This window comes from Lissotriton helveticus, chromosome 2_2, assembly GCF_964261635.1.
Source record: "Lissotriton helveticus chromosome 2_2, aLisHel1.1, whole genome shotgun sequence".
Classification (NCBI taxonomy): domain Eukaryota; kingdom Metazoa; phylum Chordata; class Amphibia; order Caudata; family Salamandridae; genus Lissotriton; species Lissotriton helveticus.
In genome coordinates this window covers 75971339-75997305 of record NC_136060.1, presented here as the reverse complement: position 1 = coordinate 75997305, position 25967 = coordinate 75971339, and the positions used below count along the sequence as shown (strand labels likewise).

Below are 25967 nucleotides of genomic sequence, written 5' to 3'. Positions count from 1 at the left end.
GTCAGGACCCGCATCCACCTAAGTGGATACTTCGTGTTGGATCTGTGTACCCAAACCCACGGACCAGAGACAAATTAATTGACCCTGTCTAGATACTACCCCAGCAACGGTACTCACCGGGCAGCAAGAACGGAAGGCCTCGGACTGGACTGGACTGCTACGACGACGGACGGACGAACTTCGGATTTCAGTTACAGGTGGGCCTCCGGATACCTCGGACCTTGGACTCTCGGCTTGGGCTCTGGTCGGGACTCGCCGCGTTCCTCCACCGCCTCGTCTGGACGCTGGACCGCAACCTCCGTCTCCTCCGTGGGCCTGAGGGATACTTGAAGCAGAAATATCTGCACGTGCACGGTATGGTTCCGTCACGGCTGCAGAGGATCAGGGGGCCTGCGTGGCTTCTCCGGCGCGTGGGGAAAGGGCAAGTCCCTGTTCGGGCGCCATTATGTGGTAAATAAATAATTAATTACCTGATCTATTTTTGACTATAATCAATAAACGGTTAGCTCAATAAATAAGAGTCAAGATACGAGGTAGCTAGAGTGTACAGGCTTTAATCAGGCATAAAAGGACTGGAACAGGACAGCCTGCATGGGAATGGGATGGCAGGGCCCGGCAGCTGCCGGGGCAGGATCTGGGAATGGCTAGCAAACTTTAATAACAGTGCACAATATTTATAGTTAAACAAATACATTGTATTCAATACAGTAGGCGTAGCAGTAGGCGGAGTTTGTAGCAGTCGCGAAAGATAAGGCATAAAGTGGGTGTAACAAGAGGTGTGTACAGGGCGTATACATAGACATGTGATACAAACGTAACAGAATATGTCATAAATGGGGCAGAAACATGGAGGGGGCTACCTGAGCAGCTGGGACCTCTAACCTAGTGGTGCGCGCAAACTGACAATGACGTGTTACTAGGGAGAACTGGGGGCTATGACTTCTGTGCTAGAAGAGGAGACTAAAGTCTGGAGTGTCAGAGCGACATGTACCTAAAGCCTATCTAGTATCTCGTGTTTAGAGAACATGTTGATAGAATCCAAAAGTTATCAGGGTAAAGGCTAACAGACATTAAGACTGGTGCATGCATAATTCTATATGTAGTGCGTGTGTGAGGAATATTCTATGAATATTAATACAGTATTTCTCTTACATGGAGACATAAAGGCTAGACCATGACGGAAACTATTGATGCGATTCAGTAGCTTAGGAATGCAGAGAAGGAGGGCTGGACTGATAACTAGAATCATAACATACTCTTGGCAGACTCGGAGGCAGAGCCAGGCCGAGCCGGGCACTGCGAGGCATGAAGTAAGTGAAGGGTCAGGGATACAGGTGGGGGCTGTATCGCTCCTCGAGGAGGGTTCAGGAGACAGGAGCTGAATTTGAGTCCGGGCCCTTTTGAGGCCTAGAAACGGGGACAATTCAATGAATTAACGTGCACACTGAAAAACGTGGCAACGTAGCTTTACATAGGCCTGATATTAGTTGTATTCACGATAACTGGAAACTGGCATACTAGAGATGGACACAACTGTAATTGCGTCTTTAATCGATCATAGGGGAATACATGCATATCGATCATGCACATATAACGTAACATGGGGAACACGTAGGCACATATAACATGGCAAAATTTACTTTTCCACAATGGTACCCGATGGGTTAAATGACCGAATGGAATTTTTATGTTATCTGTAATGTTTGCATATGATCCTGTAATATTCACACTGTTTTTTTACACGCCCACACACCCTTTTTTCACCGACATTTTTTATTTTGTCTTTTTGCATTTTTTCATGTCCACTATATGACTGGTAATGGCTCTTAGATTTTGGTTGCCCACTCTTTGAAGGGTTCTCAACCTTTTCTTAACTCCACTTGGTTTCAGTTTGTTTACACTTTATTTGCTCGCACGGGTAGTCCGTTTTCTACCTTTAGTCACGCTGTCTTCTTTTTAGGTCTATGTTCACTCGCGTCTTACTTTACCGACTACCAGTTTGCAGCGCCGGCTTCTCCTGGTCTCTGCTTTCACTCGCGGAACCTGTTATACTCCCGTACAAATAAGTTACCCCCCCCGGGGAACTCGTCATTTCTATGACGGGACATGTGGCTACACGCACTGAATTCACCCAGTTAGAACTTCACGCAGATTTCGTGACTCACATGGCCTGAACCTCACGCCGCTAGGGAGTTTGCATGCCGCACTCGATCAATCTTTTTTAATTCACTCGCGATCTAGAGGCTTGTTCACATGTTTGGTTTTTTCCCATGAAAATTCTCTATTCACACTAGTCACTCACGTTTCCTTTGTTCACTCGTTTGGTGGAGGGAACTTTGATCCCACCCATGATTCTTTGGTGATGTTACTTTGGTGATTTTTTTGGAGATATGGTTACCTTAGGTGTAGGTGTATTCTTACATGTGTATTAATGCTAGAGAGTATGTTTTGCCTTCATGAGAATTGCATATTTGAACATCTTTTATTTTGGATTGTTTTTGTAGAGTAATCCCCTGAGGAAGGGCGGTGCCCGAAATGCATCGGGATGTGTTAACATCACTCTAAAACTTTTTCAAACAACGAAGATATGATACTGAATATTCTAATCGTTGATTGGTGAATCAACCATCGTTGAAAAATAAAATGATTTGAACATTTGGATGATTTTTCCGTATACTTTAAGATTAACTTTGGGATTTAACTAATAAGACCGGTTGGTCTTTCACGTAGTGCTAAGAGTTGCTTTCTCCTTGTTGAGAGAGCTTTGCATTAGTACCCTGGCATAGTGCACAGCTCCCACTGTCGCTCTCTTTATGAGCTGTAAAAGAGGTGCCTTGGCTAGTAGGTAGATTCCGCAGCACTCTAGGAGTCTTGTCCAATGTCACTAGCATGTACAGCTTTAGAAAAGAAAATACAGACACCAACTATTATACCGCTATGAATGAAAACCATGCTGGGGTCCTGTACTGGGAATATGCCTTTGAGGTTTATTTCTTGCAATACGCCTGCTCCAATGTGCTCAAGTATTGTCAGAATAGCATTGTGAGATGATTATTTGGCTAGGATCACACAGTTAAATTAGGAGACCCAAAACACTGCTACTTGCTCCAAAAGCTATACATTTAAACCAAAAAAAGGGTAAGAGCAGACTGCCTCACAACCCAGTACTCAGTTCGACCCAATGTATCCCTTCACCCCTGCACACCAGCCTGTGCTTTATAAATTAGCCCTTAAACTCCCAAGCAGCCCTGAGCCCTCCCCTCACACCTCCCCTTAAGTTTGTGGACGGAACCCCAAGACAAACACAGCCCTTTTATAGCCCCAGCTTCTCTGAGCCCAAACAGCCCTGTGAGCAAAGACAAGGTAGTTGATAAGAGCACAGACTTTGTGCTGTGTATTTTGAAACTTTAAAACTGCTCTTTTCCTCTAGACGTGACTGTTTAATTTGATCTCCTGGTCTCTGTGGAATCTGTACGTTTAAAACGGCTGTTTTCTTCCACCCAAACGGTTTACATTCTGATCCTAGTTTTCCCCTAGACTGAACTAAGGCCTCCAGAAGGCAACCACCCTCCCACCACACCTTTTTTACAAGCTAAAAGGCAAAACACACGCTAGGGCCTAAACAGGGTGTGTGTAAGAGACTGCTTAATCTGCTTTGTGGTTAAAAAAAATTGTGTTTATATGTAGTACTCGTTTTTGGCTAGAAACGTTCTTTGTTAAAGTGTGCAAAAAGCAGTACTTTGTAGTGGCTTTAGATTTAGGACTTACCCGCAGGGTTGAACAGGAACTGCAAAGAAAGGATTGGGCCTGCCTGTATCAAAGGAGATTCTGACTTCATGAGCACCTCTCTGGACCCTTTGCACATTGGCCTGTGCTTAGGGTCACATTCCCCTTATAAAACTTCTTACTGGTTGCTGCATCTGTGCTCTGACTGGTTCCTAGGGATAGGGATTATATTGGACTTAGGGCTGGATACCCGATTGGCTAATAGGGTTAGGGCTTCTATTGGTTGATAGGGAGTGTAACTATTTGCCAACGGAGCGCGCCATGCTTTTCCAGAGTAAAATAACAGGTTGGCATTTTTGCTATCAGAAAATGCTCTGTCCATGGGATCAATCAGTAGATTTTTATGGCACAGCCAATTTCCCAAGAGGATATCCAGGTGCTTAATGGGATATTTTGCACCCTGTATTAGTACTCGATAGGCCTGCCATAGTGACGAGTTGCACACATACAAAAGGGAAGTCTGGTTTGCTATGAATTTAAATGGGAAAGTCAGGCTAGCAGTTCAAACCGCTCTTTCAGCCAGCAAATAGGCTGGGGGTCTTGTTTTGCGTGTGTCCTACCCAGGGTGGCAAAACCAGGCTGCAATCCCTGGGGGACCCTTTAACTTATATGCCATCCAGCGATCTACTGTCTCTTCCCTCTTTCGCATCTCATTATTGTAATATTGAAGCCTCATCGTGTTCGAATGCAAGTGATTCATGTAAGCTATGTTTTTTTAAAACAAATGTAATAAAAAGTTGTTGTTTTTTTTAAACGTATATGCCATGGATACCATTTACTGGGGACTTACAAGCAAGTCAGGCTATGCGAATTGAGAACGAACCAATTAAATATGCACTATTTTAAGGATCAGCAGGGTTGCGGAATTCCTATAGCCCAACTCTCAGGGCCTATTGTTTGGAGTCAAGGACAACCAGTTTTCATGTTAATTTTGTCCCTGGAACAAGTTGTCCCAACCCCCCTGCAGCACAAACCCTTTGGCTGCCAGTTTGCAGAACCACATTATGGATCAGGGATGGGCACTGTCTGCAGTTAAGTTAATATTTGTGTCCATATGTTAATGCTGTTCGAACTTGTATTTATAGTTCAATAATATAAACCCTTTCTTATTAGGGTACGCGCTCCAAGGAAATGTTGTAACTCTGACAACACCACTGACAGGCATTCCAATGTAAAAATGTGTAGACTCATTTGCAAAGTTTAACAATACGAGTCTACATACAATGCGCTCTAATTAGATGTAAATCTCTGCAGAAGCTTGAAAGCAAGATTGATGATCCTTTCAAAATAAAATGTTCACAAAGTCCACATTTGTAAAGTAAAGTCCACATTTGTAAAGCGCAATCACCCGTAAGGGTCTCTAGGCGCTGGGGGCCGTCGGGAAGATTAAGCGAGCTATTGCCCAGAGTCACATGGTGCTGGGCTAACCTGCCGCCGGAGCCGGGAATCGAACCGTGGTCCCCAGATTCCAGCATCAGTCGCCCTGGCCGCGGCGCCACACCTCTTCCTCCAAAAAGATGCAACTAGTAAAAAAATGTTTTGTAAACTGTGAAATTGTAGGTAACATTTCTTTGAAGCATTATTTAGTAAAATGTGTTAATGCATGCTAGTATTTCCAAAAAATATTCAAATCAGTACAACCAGTTTCAACAAGATAATAGGAAACATGAAAATAAACAAGTATTGGCAAAGCCAATTGGTCTGATATTGGTCAGCCTTTTCGTTTTGTCAATGCATGTCTTGTTTATGTTATGGCTTTTGTAAAACTAAATGGGAGCTGACACGCACTCAACATTATAACAATCATAAGCAATAATATTTTCCAGTCTTCAAAAGCACACATTGCCACTGGAGGCCCTGGCACTAAACACAACTATTTTGTGTGCCAATATGCTACATGCAAAAGAGCATAAGCCAGTCAATAGAAGTTAAGACATAGAATTTTAATAAAAATGAAAGGTCTCTGTTAACTCCAGACCCAATCAGGAGCCCAATTCTTAAGGAAATGCACAAAATTGCACCTTTTGTATACAATTTTTTTACAGGACATGTAGATTTATGAAGCAACCTGTCCCATGGACAATTAGATGTTTTGATAAATTCTACACCCCAGTGTCAGATCTCTTTAGCAGGGCTCAGGGCATTGCACCAGTACCCAGCAGTCAAAATGGGGGGCGGGGGACAGGAGAGAGGGGGGGGAGAAGAGGAGCGGAGGTAAACTTGCAAATGGTCTGTTTTCTTACAATCAGATAATCCTAGAGAGGGAAATTGGGGCTCTTACAGCCAAATACACTGTGAATATAGCCAACAACTTACTGCAGCAATAGGAAAGGAAGCGATATAAGCTCAATATGTAGATCAGTTCAATCAAAAGAGCAGAGCAAGCCTTTAATCATGAGGAACATCATTATGAGCAAGGAAAGCAAGTGGTCTACAATCGGCACAACTTAAGCAGAGGTTTCATCCCTGCCATTTGAGATCCCTCCCACACACTGATTTCTCACCCAGTGTAGATGACAGAGGTATTTGCCTCTCACTTCTACAATCTTTATAGTTCAGATTAGGTGAAGATAAGAGTACTGGAGGAAGATTTCCTATCACAAGTGTTCCTGTCCTGGCTGACATATCAGGGTTGGAGACTGTTGGATGGGACGATCACTGAAGAGGAGCTCTCAAAGGTCATAGAGAAAAGCCGCAGCGGATGATGATTTACAGGGAGAATTACAGAGGACTGATAAAACATTAGTGGACTATGTTGTGGTCATTTACAAAAAAAACATAAGATTCTAGCCATCTTCCACTGCAAATGTAATAAGACAACACCAATGCTACTCCACAAACCATCGAAACAGACTTTGCAATGCACCAGGTACAGACGGATTTCTTTTACACACCTTGGAACATGCAAGTATTGGTCAGGATTTCAAAAGTAAGGTGAAATTGTTCTCTGCATCGTCAAAACTCAAATACAGTAAGGAGTTTTTTGTCAGAAAATGCTTCTATCTGTAAAGGAATGAGACAGGGCTTCCTCCTACGGTAACCCCTGATCCTCCTTGCCTTAGAACCGCTGCTGGCAGGTAAACTCCAAGCAGATACCTTCATAGGGATTGAGACTTCAGCAGAATGTACTATATTATTATATGCAGATGCCACCCAGCTCACCCTTAAGGACACGAGAAGGTTAATCTCCTACTTAGTGACACTGATTCTTTCTTTGTTTTCTCAGGTTACAAGATTAAGATCCAGCGGATCGGCTGACCGTTATAGAGCATTCTATGGTAGTGTCAAGATGGTGACTGTAGGTATGTTATATATATTTTTTTTAACTAAAGTGAGGCAGTGTGTGCGGCTTTGCGGGAATTACACCATATAGGTGGAGAGAACAGGATAAAGGCTGCCGTGGTGGTGCTGGCATGAGTAGGCTTGGCAAAGCCAGAGAGGGAGTCAGTGGAGGGGTGGTAGAAGTTCTGTTTGCTTGTTGCCCCTACTTTGGCAGGTCAAGAGGAGGAACAAAGGCTCACATAACATAGGCAAGAGTGAAGTAGCAGAGAGGCTGAGGCACAGAAACATAGCTTACGGGTAGTGGTGGCCGAGCTATTGGTGCAGAGCCACACAAAGTCATCAGCAGGGGTTAGTGGCTTCAGCAACTCCGCAGAGCATGGTGGGTCTGGTGAGCCGAAGGAGTGGCTTCATGCAGAAACAGGGCTTTGGTCGTGAGGGATCTGGCCGCGGCATGACCAGCAAAAAATGGAAACAGTAGTTAAAAAAAACAAAACAGCAGATGGAACCAATTACAAAGGCGGTTTCACAGAGTGCACGTCTGGAAGGAAACTGGGCAGAGGGGAACAGACACAGAGCCCCCACCAGTAACCAGTGTTGCCAGCAAGTATTTATTTATTTATTTGTGCAATTTTATATAGCGCGAACTTTACCCGAAGGTGTCAGAGCGCTTTACATAGGACCCAATTGAAAACATAAGGACTGACGGTTACATGCGTAAAAATGATTGCAAATTTTTGCATTACATAAGAACCAGATGAAAGCATACAGACTTAGGATTACATGCGTTACAAAAAAAAGGTACAAACAGAAAAAATTGCAAATGTACAAGAGATAAAGTCACACAAGGAGGAGATACAAATGGATATACTCAAGGCCTACTATACTAGTGATATCTCTATCAACATAGGGAGGGGATACAAATGGATATACTCTAAGAGTCACATAGGAATGGTAGAGAGCACAGCGGCCTACTGCATATTCTAGTGCTTAGAGTTATCTCTATATACATAGGGAAGGGATACACATGGATATACTCTAAAAGTCACATAGGAGACTAGTCGTTAGAGTTATCTCTATATACATAGGGAAGGGATATGACTGGATATACTCTAAGAGTCACATAGGAATGGTGGAGAGCACAGCGGTCTACAGCATATACTAGTGATTAGAGTTATCTCTATATACATAGGGAAGGGATAGGACTGAATATACTCTAAGAGTCACAGAGAAGGGCAGGCACGTGAGAAAAACGAGAGAGGGAAGCAGATAGTGGTGAATAATACAGAGAGGAGTGTGTCAGAGGCAATAGGAGAGACAATAGGAAAGTCGAAAGGACAGAGGGGGAGGTCAGAGAACGCTAAAATGGCGGAGGAGAAAGTTAGAAGAAGAGGCAAGTCATACAGAGAAAATGGCGGGGAGCACGAAGGTCCAAGTCCGAAAGACCAGGAAAAGGGCTGACAAAGCCAGCAGGTCCAGGGGGAGAAGGGCAGTCCGCAGCAAAGTCGCAGCCTCATCGTTCAAGAGGAGCTGGGGCAGAGGAGATCAATCCGGAGACCAGAGGGTCAGGGAAAGATGCCCGGGCAGAGATGGGAGGCAGCACAGTTTGAAGCAAGGTTTGAAGGGAAGGAGGGGCCTCTCACCAGAGCCCAGTTAAGTACAATGTGGGTGGTGGCGTCGAGCGTGTGGGGTGAAGGCCGAGTTGACGCTATGAATGCGGTCGTGCTGGTTCCCAGAGAGTTGTGTGTGGGTACATTGGCCCTGGGATGCGTTGACGTCCCTGGAGCCTGTGGCTGCCGGTCGTAGAAAGCGTGTCCCCAAGGGCGCCATCTTGGAGTCAGGCACCGTTGGCGCGAAGCAGCGCGGTCAGCAAAGGGGGGGGCACATCTCTGCTCTCGGGCCCAGGCCCGTCTGTTGTGGAGAGCGGATCCCCTTTGTGGTGGGCAGCTTGTGGTGGGCAGCTGCATCAAAACAGTGACACAAAGTAGGGAGGGAACACTAGCATAAAAGGGGCCTTCATTGTGAAAAACACTCCCACAATTGAAATAAAAGGTCATGGGAGAGCAGACAGCTCTTGAACACAGAACTGGACCTGAGAGTATTTCTTAGCCGAGATGGGAAGGAATTGAATGGGTCGGAGTGGTGGGCAGCTGCATCAAAACAGTGACACAAACATCTTCTATCTCAGCAATGAGGACATGGTTAAGGTCGGAGATAAAGGGACTGTTAAGAAAGGAGAGAGGGGAGTCGGTATGGAAGCCAGTAGATGAAGGGCAGTTGGAACGGGTGGAGCAGATCTGAGCACCTGGTGGGCACCCAAGGATCACAACACTCTGAGCTGGAGAGACTTGGGGAGCAACGCATCAGCTACAATCCTTGCTTCAGAGGGCAGGAAGGTTTCCACCAGCCAGTCAGGCAGGTTGGGAAATGAGACTGAAGAGTCGGAGCAGGCTGGGGTGGCACTACGAAAAAGGGCAATTAGAAGCGAAGTGTAACTGGGATATGTTTATTAGAGGAGTAGGTGATGAGAATGCTGAACTACCAATGGTGGGGGTTCAAGAGGAATCTGAATGGGTAGAAAAAGAACTAGAACAGGACTAGATGAATAACAACTGAAGAATGGGAAAAACTAGGATGGTCCGAGGAGGTTCAGGAGAGGTATGGGGAGGAAGGAGAGTTGCTAATTTCAAAACGTAGTATTTTGCAGCATGCAAAGACGACATCATTGACTGAACAATGTCATCAGGGAGGACTTTGGGAAAAGGCAAGGAAGGTTGGAGAAGTAGGGGTGATGGTCAAGATGAGCAGTGGTAAGTGGAAATATGGAGTAAAAACATTTGCAAGGGGAAATGGTGTTGCCTGGGTGAAAGGTGGAAGAAAGAAACCAAGCGAGGAGGTTGAATCTGGTGAGAGGGTATGTGAGCAGGAGCAAGGGGATAAAACACCCAAACGAAAGGAAAACAATGACAAGGCCGTGTGAACAGAAAAGAGGGGGAAGTAGAAGGCAAGAAAAGAGGATGAGACCATGGTGGGGGGAGAAACGGCAGAAGGAGGTACATCTAACAGAACAGGTAGAGAAAGCAAAGACAGAGAAACTGGAGGTAAAGAAGGTGACAAAAAAGGAGACAAACAAAATTACCATCTATAAGTGTATCCAAACCATTAGGGTCCCACTAAACAACAGTGAGAAAAACTATGGAAGGCTGAATTCATAGACATGTACAATTTGCTTCATAGAGAAATAAAGGCCAATGAGAGGTCTAAAGATAAGGAGTGGGATCTGGCAGACAGGCCACTGGTACCAATCAACAGGGATGAGGGCATTAACCTTTCTAATATATGCCAGCGTCTAATGTGACAAGTATGCCGACAGGTCGATAATTCTATTTAAGCATGTGGCCATCAGGAAAGCCAATACAGGTTTTGGGCGCTAGCCTGGCTTTTGTACAGTGAGCAGTTTATGGCCAAGGTGGGAGTTTAGCCAGACACACTGGGGTGAGGTAGACAGTGATTTGAGGCTCTCAGGGACACTGCCCACAGGCCTGCCACCGCCTTTACATACTGAGTGGTTTTCCTACTGTGTTCCACTTTTAAGAGGATGGGAGCATGGGGTAGAGGACGGATACAGAACAAAGGGGCAGGTTGGCGTTTCTGTAACAGAGCACTTTGCAGCTTTAAACACAAGGTCTCAAGACGCAGTGGAAGACAAGTATTTACACAATACATGGGGAACATTGCCAAAGCAGTAGGGGAGGGGCCAAAAGCAACAGGCTGGAGGGAAGAGTGTTTACAACAGCTAAAGTACACATATTGTTCCAATGGTTGCGTTTATATCCAGATAGAAAAGCAGCTGCTTTTCCCAAGTGGGGTTTTAAACATGGTTTTCACCTAGGCTACCAAGCTCAACAAACTTTTGCAATGCAACAGGTCTCGCATTTTAGAAACTTTGACCTATTGGTATTATAAATGACAATGCCTTTTATTATTGAGGGACCCATTGCATTGCAAATGCATGTTAGAGTTGGAAAAAATCTATCTTCTAAAGTTCATTACAAAAAGCATTTTGTAGTCGCAATCGCCAAATCAATTGTTTGCAACCATAAAAATGCTTTGAATATCATGAGCTTAGACATGCGAGAATTTTTTTTAAGTGGCTCCTGTTAATAATAGGATATCTAAATTAATTGGAATTATGCCGGATTGTTACACTGTGCTCTTTCTTAACAGAAAGATTCGTTTCCAGAGGCTAAGGAATTATTCCCGATTTCGACCCTGGGCTCTTTAACAGGCAGTGTACTGTACCAAAGAAAAAAAGCCAGAACCACAAAGAAGAAAATATCCTTTAAGCTAGTATGACACAACTTGAAATTTCGAGATGACCATTTTCAGGAGTGAGAAACTGTTCTGCTATTTTGTCATTTACATAGCATGCAATCTGTCACGGTTATTGTAATGCAACACGTGGTAACCCATGGCTGAATTTCCATTCAGTTCCGAGATAATCAGATCAAGTATTTCTTTGCTATTGCATTCTGGGACCGGTTGTTTTAAGTTTCATTAACAACACAAACTCACATATCCTGATAGTAAACTAAAAATAAGACTGGAGATGACAGCATTGCAACACTTTTCATCTTGGCCTACTAACAGTTGGTAAACACGAGTCAAGCACACGTTATACATGAACACACTGCAAAGAAATAAATGTCATAGTAGGGTAAAAAAATATGTTGCATACATACGAGTGTTTACCTACACAAAGCCTAAGTGTGCCCATGGGTGGTGTTGGTGTTATAAGGAGGCGGCAATGAGAGCGAGTCAGAACTGCACTGCATACGACAAATGCAGGAGGTTCGAGACGCCACGAGCAAGTGCTGTTTCTTTAGACAGCTCTTCTCCAAGATGAGTCCGGGTGCCCAGCTTCAACCCACTACTGTAACTGCTCCATTACTTCAGAGAGCATTTGTTGGATAAAATACACTAGACCAGGTACCCAAGACTGCATACATGCGGACACTGGCACCAGACCAGGCACCTTAGCTCTTCAAACTAAACCAATTCTTTCACTCTCCAAGCCCGAGGCAGCATGTAAAGGCATCTTGTCTGTGAAACACCCCTTGAAGGTCCCCTTACACTACTTTGTGCTCTTAGCCCAGTGTACATAACTTGTGCTTACAGATGCCGACTCGCTCGCCTTTAACAACGGCATCCCCTAGCACACCGTGCCTGCAGTAAGAGAAACGCAATAAAAAACAAGGGCTCTGCAAGGAACGCTAAAGGCTTATGAGTAGGGTGACCAGAATTTTAAAGCAAAAAAACCAGGACATTTCCCAAAAATAGAAGGACTATAATTTTACGTCAAGCGAGCACGCAAGCAGCAGGCGGGATTACACTTGCTATATGGATTACTAGATGTCTCGGAGAGAGAGCGCATGCGCGCTGCCTAGGCGAGACCTAAAAAGGAAGAGGTTTGGCAAAGAATTTGATATCGGCGAAGGAACATACTAAAGTGAGGAGGGAAAATGTTAAAAGATGGTGAGGAAGCCAGGACGGCTAGTCCTTTTAACTAGTTGTAGTTTTAACGGTTTCCCCCCAAAAAGCACAATGCAACTTTGGACGATTCATCGCCGGTCATGGCCATAAGGTCAATCTGAATTATTGTATTGCCAGGGAAGATACAATAGTGCAATTGGCATCAGTGAATGAAGTGTTACAGTTGGTGAGAGAATGTGGTGAAGGAGCAGAGATGACAAAATGGGACATAAAATCAGATTTTTAGTTGTTGCCTGTGCATTTAATGGGCAAATATTTGCTAGAAATAAAGTACTGAGGAAAGGATATGTGTGGACATAGTTCTACCAATGGGCTGTGCAGTTTCCTCTACAGTTTTTGAAATATTTTGCAAATTTTTCTAGTGATGTCTCGTAGCTAGTTCAGGTTATGAGTTATTAACACTTTAGATAACTTCTTGTTGGTTGACCAATAAGGGCAGGGGGTATGAGAGCGCTTTAGTATCTTTTTCAAAGTTTTATGGCCCAAAAGAGTGAAGGTCCCGTTCCGATATCAACTTTCCTCTGCATTGAGCTGGATATGGTGGCGACGGAAGCAATATTACTGTAAGAGAAGACAATATAATTGATGTTTATGCCGGAGGAGGTAGTTTTGACCAGGGAAATAATTCAGACACTGGTAGGGCAATTGATGTTTGCATGCAGGGTGGTTTGCCTCACTCACAGTGGCAGAGATTCTGTGTGCTGGTGCTGGGAAGGGACTAGCACAAGATCGCAGTTCCTCAAGAGCGAGAATATGGGTGTTGCAGTTGATTGAAAATTCACTAGCACCATCAACAACGCAGACTTATCAGCACGCTTGGAAGGAATTTCTGGTGAGTGGGGCGCAGGGTTGAGAAGGATATAAAGGAGGTCTTGTAGCCATAAGGGAAGATGTAGTGAGGTTTATATTGAGCATGCTTGACAAAGTTATTGATAGTGACAACTGCAGGTAAGCCAGAAGGGATAGCTTTTTATGTAAAGTTTTTTTTTGGGGATATCAACTATTTGCTGGAGAATTGGCCTGCGGAACATTGGTAGGTTCGACAAACAGGAGTGGGCCACCAAGACAGCCTAAGAAGGTATTAACACTGGATCTACTGGAGAGCATGCTGGGGGTGTAGGGGTTGCATAGTGTTTGTGTTTCTGGGGTTGAAGAAAGTTTGCTCTATTTATCCATGGTGTGGCTAATTTTTGGAGCATTTTGTGTGTCAGATCGCTTGGGTACTTGAAAGCACTAGGAATATGTTTGCGGGGAGAGGTAGTGCAAAATTGAATGCTACACTTGGGCTTCAGCAGTCAAACGCAGATCAGTGGAAGAGGGGTAAATGGATTGATTTACTTGAGGAGGAAGGGATTTTTGTCTGGTTGGAGCATAGAGGAGTTTCATAAAGTTGGTGGGCAAAAAGGCAGTTGGTTTTCTTCCAAGTAGATAGAAGTAGATTGACAGCAATCAGAAGGTGTAGTCACAGTTGGGGTTCACAGTGGAGCATTTTTGTCCACATCCTTCAGAAGTGGGGAAACCACAGAGGCAAATAGGCTGCGTGTTGGAAATTTACACTTTCAGCAGGATCACCGCAGATTTTTGCCTCCTGCTGAACCCGTTTTTTGTTGCCCAGAAGACTCTGTGCTTTAGCTCTACGAAACTGCATGTGCTCCTCCCTTTATAGATGATCAAATTGAAATATACATGATTGACACGTTTAATTTATTCCAATCAATGATGTTTATTAAGGCCTTTAAACAATACAGCAATAAAAAAATGGTAAAATACATATATAATAATTTTCATCTAATAAAACCATATATAAATTATTCAGATAAGATATCTGCCAATAATTCTGTAAAACACATCCACACTCCTACTGGTTCTCAATAAACACTGCACTAACTGCCCTCATAAATCTTCCAATAGCACGTTAGGTCTAAAAAGCGCATCTCAGTTGTTGTTTGAGTTTTTAGCAATCCAACAAAACATGCAGCATGTCACATTTGGTGTTCAACCCACAAGCACAATTCTCTCCTATACCAATCATTTTTGCTTTTGCAATAACACTCAGTCCAATTCTTACTCTCAGCACTTTGTTTCTCAACATCTGGTTTTGTTAGGGTATCTACATATGGATAACTCCCTTTATACCACCATGCATTTAACATAAAATATACAGATTTTCTCTCTCTTGGGTATTGATAGTCACTTTCGCTGGACAATTCTTTGCCTAGCACCTTTAGCTCACTCTTGGGGATTTCTCTTTGTAATGTCTGTGGAAGCGGATTTACCTTCATAGCAGTGCAAACGGCAGCTAGATTAGACCTAACCTTTTTTGCCTATTTTAATTTGCTTTGCACAATGTCATTCTTGCACCACTGAGAAATCTTCTGTCCATCCTCCCCACTCAGTTTCCACCAGAATCTTATTAGGGCTTTTGCGGCCAGTATATTACATGCAATCATGCCAATTTCTAATCTTAATGCTTGGATCTTGGCTGAACTGGGAAGTGACTGTAAATACTTCAGGCATTTCTCCTCCTCTGCATCCCACCTGTTTTTACCGCTAATATATAGCAATTCAGCTCCATATTGGAGTTGCGGGGGGGGATCATTGCTTCGTAGGCTTTTAGCACTGGTCTACAAGACATTTCTCTAAAGGCCTTATTAAATTGTTCCAGTCCACTCCCCGAGACAATAGCCCTAGCCTTTAAATACTTTAGGTGAACTTTCCATTCCAGAGACCGCCCGAACCAGACTCCAGGGTACTTATATTCGTCAAGTCTCTCCGAGCCTAGGTGCCACTTAAATTTGCTTTTAGTTTTCCCAAAGCAAAGCACTCAAGTCTTATCCATGTTTACCACTATTTTTTCCATCTACAATAGTTTTTACATTTCTCTAACTTCCTTTGCAGGCCTATTTCAGTCTGTTCTAAGATCACAAGATCATCTGCATATGAGAGACATGCCATGCATTTATCATTCATCTTGGGGCTAAATCCATTTGTGGCAGCTGGAGTCACAGGCAGTTCGGCAACAAACAAAGAGAAGAGCCGAGGGGCTAATACACAACCATGTCTCAACCTATTATTCACTTGTATTTTTTGTGTTAACGTCCCCGTGGTATCCAGAATAACCTGAGCTCAATTCCTCCAATGAAGCACCTGAATTAGCCTTAAGAGGTTTTTAGGATATCTAGTTTCTCAATGCCTCCCATAGACTGTTTCTGTCTACAAGATCAAAAGCTGCACGGAAATCTACAAAGCAACAGAAAAAGCTCCCCCTTTGCTCCACAGACTTACATGCAATAGACCAGAGCGAGAAACATTGATCAATTGTCGAGTGCTGTTCCTTAAAGCCCCCCTGTTTTGAGGGTACTATAATATTATGATCAGCCCAATGTTTTAGCATTCCCAGGATTATTTTTGCAAATACCTTTTCGGCCGCATCCAGGAGATTATTCATCCTATAGTTTTTTGGGCTTTTTATATCTCCCCTTTTGTGCATCGGTCTGACAATTGCCCCTCTCTAGTTTTCAGGTATAATTCCTGTATCCAAAAATCTATCAAACAACTTGTACAATAACTCCGCCCACCAATCCGGACGATTTTTTTATCATTATGGGAGGCATATTATCGGGTCCGGCAGCTCGGGTCTGGCTGAATCTTACAATTATATTTCTAATGTTTCTTAATGCAAACATGGCTCTTATTTCCTCGCCCACTCTCTCCCAAGGGGTTGCTTCTTTCCCCACCATCTCCAATTTACCATACATCTCCTCCAGATGGTCGACCTAAGATTGCTCCTCCACTGCACAACCCATCTGTCCCCGAGTTTTTCCTGACCCCGCTCAAACTAATTTCCCAAAATCTTCTGTGTTTTTAGTTTCTGTAGCCTCTATCATAAGTCTCCAGCACTTATCTTTGTATTCTCTTTTCTGGGCTCTGATTACGTTTCTATATCGTTGCCTTTTCTTTATCATACCATAATTTAAGGATTCTCTCTCCTTTCCTTATCTGTGCCTAAAGGATCTTACATTCTTCAGTAAACCACTTTTTTTTTTTTACTATGGGTTTTGGGGGCTTTGCATGTTTTAATCCTTTTCCTTTTAAGACTGCTCCTAAGCACCGTACTACCTACCCAATAATATTCTCATACCCTACAGTCTCACCCGGAAGGGTATCACTCATTGATTGGTGTTGCTGAAAATTTGCAATAAAAAAACAAGAGGACACTGTTCCTAAGGAGGCGTGTATAGTGTTGCACACAACCTTGAAAAAGAGGGGAGGAGGTAAGAATGGAGATGGAGTGGGGGGGGGGCTTAGGCTCAGGGCTCGCTCGTGACAAGGAAGAACAAGTCATATTCCTTGTTGCCCACATACATCTCAAGGGATGTCATTCTCCAAACCTTGGGCAGTTGCTCCTCGTCAGGCTGGCGCTGCAATGCCCTACGGGTCCCCCGAAGGGTCACTTTAGCAGAGATCTAATCCGAACTGCTGTATGGTGCATGCGGGTGTGCTGGGGGAGTCCTAGGTAAGTAGTGAGAGTGCGTGCCGTGGTCTAAAATTGACTAAGGGTTACCAGAAAAGTGCAAATTTAATATGGCGGTACCCGTGCTAAAGTAAAAACCCATAGGTTGGTGGTTACCCTATAGAGCGTAATGTGCTTGGGTAACTCAAGAAGGTCGACATGTTTTGTGACTCCAAGGTCCAATAGGATCTGTGGCGCTTCTACAGGACCAGGTGAGTGTGATATGGTGTCTAGTACACATGAAAAGGGAAAATACACTAACAAATAAATAAGGTTAGTCACCCTCTGGGAGATCAGTGCAGGGCCAAACCTGTGAAAACTACAGGTAGGCTACAACTCACCAGTTGACACCTGCTTCCTGATCAAGGGCCAAGGGAAAAACGAGAGTAAGCAGAGAAAGACAAATATATCAGGCAGACAGGGCTCAATGGCATGCCGTCGATATATGTGGTATCACAATCCAGAGTACATTTCTGTAAAGACATGAGAGGTCGGTTGTATCAATGGTGTCCAAAGGTCAGGTGTGCTGTAGTAGCCTCTATCTGGGGTAAGAAGGCAGGCGGGGAGCGCCATGCAGCCCTCCGTGTGGTAGGCAAGGCGCACACGTCCGCCGCCCCCTCCCGACCTTGGCATAGACTATAAAGTGCCTTAGAATGCTGGAAATTTGACAACTTTTCCATATGTTCCTCTGTTAGTCTGGTGGATAGTCGTTTTGGGTATTTCATCTGAACTTGGATCACCTTTTCCCTTTGTACAACTTTCCTTCTTCTCAGTTTTAACTTCAGAGGATGGTGATCACTTCCTTCTTCAGAACCCACTTTAAAATCCCTTATTTTGTCAAAGTTCCGAGCATGCATATACATATAATCAACTGGGCATGACACATAGTTGTTGGCCAATCTTAAAAGTCTGATGTGCTAGGCAACCCTCGCCTACCCGTCCATTTAGGTAAACTAAAACTTTTGAGCCCAGGTTGTTTCCCAGCGCTATATCCCATTTAGATCCTTTAGTTATTGGAAAATGTGCCACCTTTATATTAAATGATTTCAACATTGCTTTGGACTATTTGTCCATTTTATCTGGGCTCAATCTGTGATTCAGGTCCCCCATCAATATAAAAATGTATTTTGGTTAACTTCCACACAACCAATCAATACCCTCTTTCATCCTTTTCATTTCTTGCCTGTATTTCTCAGACCCCTCCACTGTATATAGACATTAGCTATTATCAGCTTTTCATTCATAGGGTATGGGTCCCGGGGTTACACCTTGCATGCTACCAGCCATTTACAACTTTCTGTTACGGGTGATACCTTTCTGGCTATTCTAGTTGAAATTAGGGTAGAAATTCCTCCTGTAGGCCACCCTTGATAGCCTTTTGTTGCAGGCTTATAGACCAGCACATAGCCTTCTATTGTTGGGTTTACATCGCACAGCCACGTTTCTTGCAGGCACACGATCTTATGAGTATCTATTATTTTCTTGAAGGTTTCTGATCTTGAAATTTTACTGAAGCCATTTATGTTCCAAGAGAGTACCCCAAGGCTGTACAATGACTTGGCATCCTAACCTGTTTCGCTGAGCCACGCTTCATCTCTCTGGGTTGGCCTTCTACAGTTCAAGGGTATATCTCCATAAAATTCATCACTCCAGCTCTTTACCATCCTGCACCCACAAACCCATTTCCCAGATACTGTGATTTCAATGCAATCCTTTCCATCCAGCTCCTGGTCAATTAATCTTTTTTGTCTTTGCCCCAGACCCACATGATGACCCAGAAAAACGGACCCTTGTTTATCCATTGTAGGTAGTTCTACATCTGGGACTAACCTTATTCCTTCCCATTGCAACTCCTTTTCTGCTTTTAGAACTGTATGTTTTACGAAGCCAGAGTACATCAGGACTTTGGTTACCTGCTTTCCATATTTAATTTGTATAAACCCTTCTTGTCGGAGGTCATTTGTCCCAATCTCCCTTAAGCTAACACGTTTGGAGAAGGTGATCAATAGCTGGGATCAATTAAGCGGGGTGCAGTTTTCTTAATCTTTTATCCCCATCTTTATAGTTTCATACTTCAAGATCTAACCACAAGCTTCTCCCCTCCTTTTTCTCCTATCTTTCATTTTTTCCATGTTTTTAATTTTCGCTTCCCCTCCCCTCGTAGTTAAGTTCCCACTGATCACTCCTTGCACCATCACATTTTCTTTTCTAATTAGTGGTCTACTTGGGCCAGTGTTCTCCTGCTCTCTCCTTTCATCCCTATTTGATCCTATATCTATCTTTTTTAATTTTCATCCTTCGTTCTGAGCATTTGCTCTTTCTGCGTTTTCCGGGTGTTCTTTTTTAGGTGCAGGCTTTCCGATTTCTTATTTTTACTTTCACTAACCCTAATACTGCCGATATTGTTTTTACCCCTAACTTTTCCCTCCTGTTTATGTTCTTGATCATCACAAAAACAAAAAGAGGGAGTGAAGAGGTAGTGTCCAAAAGGAGCACTGTAGGTGGATACGTCCTCCTCTAGAAATGTTGCATTAAGAAAAAAAAAGATCCACCCTTAGATAGATTTCAGAATAATGTACATATGTCTCCTACTATGGTTGAAAGCACACAGTGTTTATTTAAATACCCCTCACACACCAAAAGGGCCCTTGGTGTCATGCTTCATCACGGGGTCTTCCCGCCCCGCTGCTACAACCTACGACTACATGGGAGCACTGATTTTCAGAACTATGTGTAGTGTAGGAGAAGTGAGTGGCAGGATCAGGGGTGAGTGAGAGAAGTGATTTAAAAAATACCTGGCTCATATGGACTATAAACGTTAATATTCTTTAGAGCTGGTACTGTTAAAAGAGTGGGTCAGAGGTATATTGCTTTAATGAGCGATATCTCCTGTGAATGTCAACATGTTTCGAACTTCACAAGCTTCTTCATCAGGACAAATAGAGATCCCTTCTGTTCTCACTAATCTATCAAAACAATGAGCTTGCAGGTTCCCGACTTCCACTCTTTGGGTTTTGCTCTGGGCTCTCCATCTGCACCACCCGCTCGGTCTCATCACCCACCACTCCTGAGGCATTATGCTCTAGTTGACCCACCTTCTTCAACTGTTGCTCAGTGCTTTCATCTATCTGGTGGGTGAATAGTCGTGGTGATGAAGACAGCCTTGGATTAAAAGTATGAACACTTTGGTTGGATAAAGATTGGTTGATTATGATGGGTTAATCTGGGTCTGGTGTAATCAGACAGTCCAGCCCAGCCTCGTATTGGGCATCTGTATGTTGCCTATCCAGCTTTATGCCTGGGCTTGGTAGTCGCTCTTTTCTTTTGAAATGTTTGCTCACAAAGTCCTTGATGGGGTTTGAAGGGGACAACCCTCCTCCCATCTCATCTTGTAGAAGGGGTTTCCTGAGCTACCGTGATGTTAGTCTAACATGCTATATTTTTTGCTTTTCCTTTGGTATTTCCTTGACCTCTTCTACTGGATCTATTCTCATCATGGTGCCTGCTGACGAGCCCTTGTCTTTCCACGGTTTACCTCTGCCAGGTGCTATCCCCACTACAACGCAGCACTTTTCCTATACACTCCAAGAGCACCTACTGTACTTTTTGCAGTGTTTAAAGTATTGATTCTACTCTTTGGTTTACTTTAAGAAAAAAAAAAATCACTTAATAGCCCAAACTTCCCCTTACCTCTACTGTGCTTGTGCCTGTTCGCCTGAATGCTTTGTCCTCTCCTGTCGCCGTCTACACCCGATTTTTTTCAGTTCTCTTCGGTCTTCTCCAGACCTCTTCTGCCAATAACCTTTACCACTGAATCAGGGAGTAGTCTGTCGGCGGTGGTAAATTACAGCGAATTCATACTTCTTATAAAGATTTTTAGCAGGTTTAGCTTCTTTCTCTTATTATTCCCATTTTGATTTTTCCAGATTTTTCGTGATCGGCTTTCTGATCTAAACACAGGCACCTGCGTCTTCCTCCCGAATCCTGCGAGTGAGCGGTTAGGCGGGAATGACAGGACGCACACGCGCTCGCTCACATCAGGCAATGGCAGGTTACAGCAGGCAGCAACAGCAGAGGCGCTTCCTTATAAATCCCAGAATTTGGTACTATCTGTTTCAAAGGCCTGCAAATTAAATACTTCTAGTGACTGCAGCACTCATTGTGCTACTCAAACTCACCCTCATATCTAAGGCCTTTCCTCCTTTGCAGCCTGTAAGGCAGTTTTACAGTACCATTTCAACCTGCCAAAATAAACCTTTAACAGGCCTAAACGATTCTTTTTAATACTTGTAAGTAACCCCTTTGGTAGGTCCTGGCTGCTCACTGGGCTAGGTGTGCAGTATTTAAAAAGTAGGACATGTATATTTAATGTTTTATTCGTACTGGGAATGAAAACCTCCCGAAATGCATTTTTTTCTGTGGTAAGGCTGGTCCCCGTAGTCCAATACTGGTTTACCTTATTACTTCTAATGAATGATACATTCAGTCTGGGAGCAGCTACAGAAGTGACTCCAAGGGTCATTTGACTGACCTGTTAAAACTACAGAGAAACAACAAGCTGCAAGATGCCTTTTCCTACAATTGTCCTACTGATCAGGACAATCACAGGACCCTGCTGTGGCCTATACCTGCCAACCTGTCAGTCTTTAAGGGCCTCCCTTGAGGGACTTTAGAAAGGGACGCCGGTGGTGGATTGGGACTTAAAGGACTAAAGTCAGAAGTTAAAATCTTTGATCAGGAAAAACCTGGTTAGTGTATCTTACTTGCGCTCCCTCGTGGTCTGCGTCAAAATCTGTCTAGGTCCTGCTACGACCATGGTCTACTACTAGCATTTTGTGCTTCTTGACTGTATTTTGACTTAAACCTTTAAAAAAAAAATCTCAGAACAACGACCCTTTAACTTTATTTTCGGCAACTGGAATAATTTAAATTATCAAATTTGATTATTTTTCTCATTTGTTTTGGGATTTCTATTGTTTAACATTTCGACGCAATTACTGTGCTAGTACTGCATAAATACATCACACATTGCCTCCAAGTTAAGCCAGACTGCTTTGTGGCAAGCTACAAGAGGGTTAAGTGCAGGTTTATTTAGTGACTTTTGTGGGTCACCCCGACAAGGATTGTGATTATTATTTGAGGGGGGTTTTCACCCCACTGAGCTCATACTCCCAATTTCTTACATTGCATTTTTCATCACATATAATCCAAAATATGGAAAGGGCGGTAGGCTATGTGTGGTACATAAGGCCTTATAAATAAGATTTATGAAATAATGTTATGTTTTTGTCTCGTTTAGGTTGTGTTTCTGGCCTGGTTTCTGCAGTTGTAATCACCTGGGTAAATGGTATTTCACTTGTGCGTTGGAAGGTCAAGCAGGTGGAAAAAAAGCCATTAGGAAGATGCCTGGGTCTGAGAACGGATTCTTTTGTTGTAGAAGGGTGGGGTAATAGCGAGATGGGGTGGTGTCAGTTGTTGCCATAGTTGGCTGAGTTAGGGCCGTGCAGAGCCAGTCCTGATTTGTTACAGATACATCTTAGAGAGAATGGTTTGGCTCAACGTTCTTGTTCGGCATTGTTGAGGATAATGATAAGAGATTTGGACTGTATTGGGAGTTCTTGGGTGGGGGAGTTTGTGTTGTGTAATGAGTTGGTGCAAGGAAGAGTTTGGCAGGAAGTTTTAAAGTACAGTTGGATCAAGGGAGACCGATGGTTAACAGGTAGATGTAGGTCTTCTGCGAAGCACATGGGACTGCAGTAGTGCAGAACAGGAATATAGTGCAAGAGCAATTTGAGTTGTTTAGGCGTGATGAAATACCCCTTTACTTTTTTTGGGAGTAAGCATTAACTTCCTGAAGACAGGCATTTTTGTCGAAAGCTTTCAGAGTTAGATTTTGGTGTGGATGTTGGCCGTACATGGAGGGCTTTTGGAGCAGCACTGCAGACTCAACCAGTGGTGCAATTTGTGGAGGCGGGGGGGGAAGGATTACATGTAGGTATGGTTTTCTTGGTAGCGAAATGAGCAGTTGTGAACTAATAGTACAGAAAGGCTGGGGTGTTGCAAGGCAGGCATTTACAGCTTGGAGGTGAGGCGGCAAGAGGATGTGAGCTCTTACAGAAATATCAAGAGGGGGATCTGAAAGAGGTTGACCGACTAGAGGTGTGAACCGTGGAGAACGAGAGGGGTGTTGGTTGAAAGGATGGTGGCCAGAGAGGAGGCACAAGTATATTGAGAGTGGACTGCATGATGCTACGCCATGATGGAGTGAATGAAAATGTTGGCGAGGGTAAAGGCTGGTAGGGTTTAGGACAATTAGCGAGACCGGGGTTTGTCAATTCTTGTAATCTGTATTATTTATGTTTGAACTCTAGCTGATGTAATGTCATATTAAAACGACTTTTATTCTCTCACTGGGTGTGAATGCATCTACACCATATCTCCAGATTTATCATGTAACAGCCTCAATACGTCAGCAACATTATAAAAAAAAAAAAGGATATGTAGAAGTGTCCTTACTCTAACTGTTGTACATTTATAGGTGTTCTGTGTGGACTAAAATATAACTTCAACAATGCACGTGCCACTCATTAAATGCAGTGGGGAGGGTATTCAGGCTGAATAGGTAATGGATTGCAAGTTGTTACACTAGTACACAAACATGCCTGTTTTAGAATGCAATTGAAAGAAATCAACGTTTACACAAAGGCAGGTTGCCAAAACATTAGACCGTTCCATTCAAAAAAATACACACGAGTGTCTTGTTTTAACTCTTTAAAACCCGTAGCAGACAGGTAACAATTTACTCTACATATCAGGTTCTCTACAAAGCCCCAACGACTGCACAGGTTAAAAGTAGATAATGCTGAGCAATCAAAAAAGACGTGCCCAATAGGTTAAAGCTGCATGCCTCGGGATATGTTCTACATAACGACGAGCGCTGTTAGAAAAAAATCTAATTTCCTTCAATGTAACAGCATCGCACTTCACAAACCCATGTCAACTCGTTTGAGCACGTTTGCTAAACCACTAATTGTATAAAAGCGCGCGTGCTCCCAAAAGTCGAAAGCTCGCAGATTTAACATTGAAAGACGTGCTGAATTTAGTATCCACGAACATGAATGTTATGCTTTTAAAATCAGGACCTCCTCCTGTTTACTAGGAGTTCCAGGAATATTTTGAACTTAAAAAAAAGGAGTTCCAGGAATACCGTTTGGCATTGCCCGCCACACTACCTCATCTTAAAATCTCAGGCGGCATTTGCAACTTTCCAAAGACGGGTGCCCCCGTGCTGGTGATAGATGGTGCTGGTGGCAGCCCCTCCCCTCGCAGCAGCCCACTCGAGTTCAACGGACAAAGCCATGGCGTTCCCAGCCCAGGTGAAAGTGAACACTCCCCAGGTGAGCCTGGCACCAGTCAGCGCCCCCTGCCTGCCCCCGCTGCAGCCAGACACTGAGCCCCATTGTGCCCGTTCTGGGCTCGCATCCACACCGGGCTGTTATTGAATCATGTCGCCCTGCACGCATCTCAATCACGGCCTCATAGTACGTGAGAGGAGCTTTGGAAAGCCAGCTACGGCAAGAAAACCACAGCATGCCTGCAAGCAGCTTTCCATCACACCACAGGCGCGTTACAATACAGTAAGACGTCGTTCCATATGGGCACTGCGTGTAGGTGTGTACTGTGTACATGCAGGGGGCACGCAGCGCCCTTCCCTCACATTCACTGCCCACAAGAATCCGTGCCCGCTGCCCGCGGGGTCTCCGCGACACATACCGCAGTCACACGAGTCCGTGGTGCTGGAGACCCGACCTGTGTTCACCTGCCCGAGGACGCGACTCGCCTCCCCGCCAGTAGCCTCCGCGCTGGCGTCGGGCGGAGCCAAGCTGCCGCAGCTCCCCCCGCCCCTCGGTCGCAGCCGCCTCCCCTCCCCGCCCACTGCACCAGCCCGGAGGGGGCGCGCCGGCGCGCGCTCACCTGGAGTCTGCGGCGCCCCTAGAGGTGGCTGCGGGGGCCTGCGCGCGCCATGGACGGGGGCGGAAAGTGGCGCACAAATGAGGCCTGCACCGACACCAGCGGCATTGACATCGCCGTTAGATAGAATCCTAACATTACCCACTTTTGCGTTGGGCTAATCTGAGTCCCTTACATTGCAATGTAATAGTGTTCAAGTTAGAGAAAGGTAAAACAAAGCGACTTAAAAAAAAATCACAAGTGTTTGGAAAAATTGGCATTGCTGGAACATGTGAGAGGTCTAATGCTACACTTCTCCCGCAACCTGTACTGTCTTGGGGAAAATGTATCTTTGACTCTGAATTAAAATAGCAAGGCAACTCATAGCTTTAGAATAACAATGGTCAACAGAGTGGATATTTATTTTTATTTTTTTTGCAGATTAATATAGCTCGAATTCGACCCAAAGGTATTGGAGCGCTTTGCATGAGCACCAGTTACGTAACACAAGGACACATTCATTATTCAGTTATTTGAGTGGCACTATATACTCCTCCTGTGGTTTTTACCACAGCTCCAAAGAAAGGCCTCCATAAGATCTCTGGGTTGCTGGGCTACAAGGAATGGCCAGAACAACCAATAGCCAAAACCCCAGTGATGTATTCAGGTCACATGGAACACAATAAAACACTATCTCTCAAAAGAGCAGCACTAAACAGAGAAAGTGATGCTAGCCAATAGAGACTCCCCTCTCTTTGGAGGCGTGTAGCTAGCTTGTTGATTCAGAGACCGGTGAAAACATGAAAGGGTCTCACTAACCCTCACATGGGAATAGTTCACAAGGGTGGAGAATACTACCCCAAATCCGCCATAAACTGCAGGGTAA

General features: G+C 44.1%; 1 protein-coding gene across 2 annotated transcripts in view; it reads right to left on the bottom strand.

The window, feature by feature from the left end:
• Positions 1-25014, bottom strand: part of MTUS1 (microtubule associated scaffold protein 1) — a 972936-nt gene extending 947922 nt beyond the window's left edge. For both annotated transcript variants that reach the window (XM_078678114.1, XM_078678116.1), the window contains exon 1: positions 24905-25014. The gene's annotated coding sequence lies outside the window, so the exon portion shown is untranslated. The remainder of the gene's footprint in view (positions 1-24904) is intronic.
• Between the last annotated feature and the right edge of the window lie 953 nt (positions 25015-25967).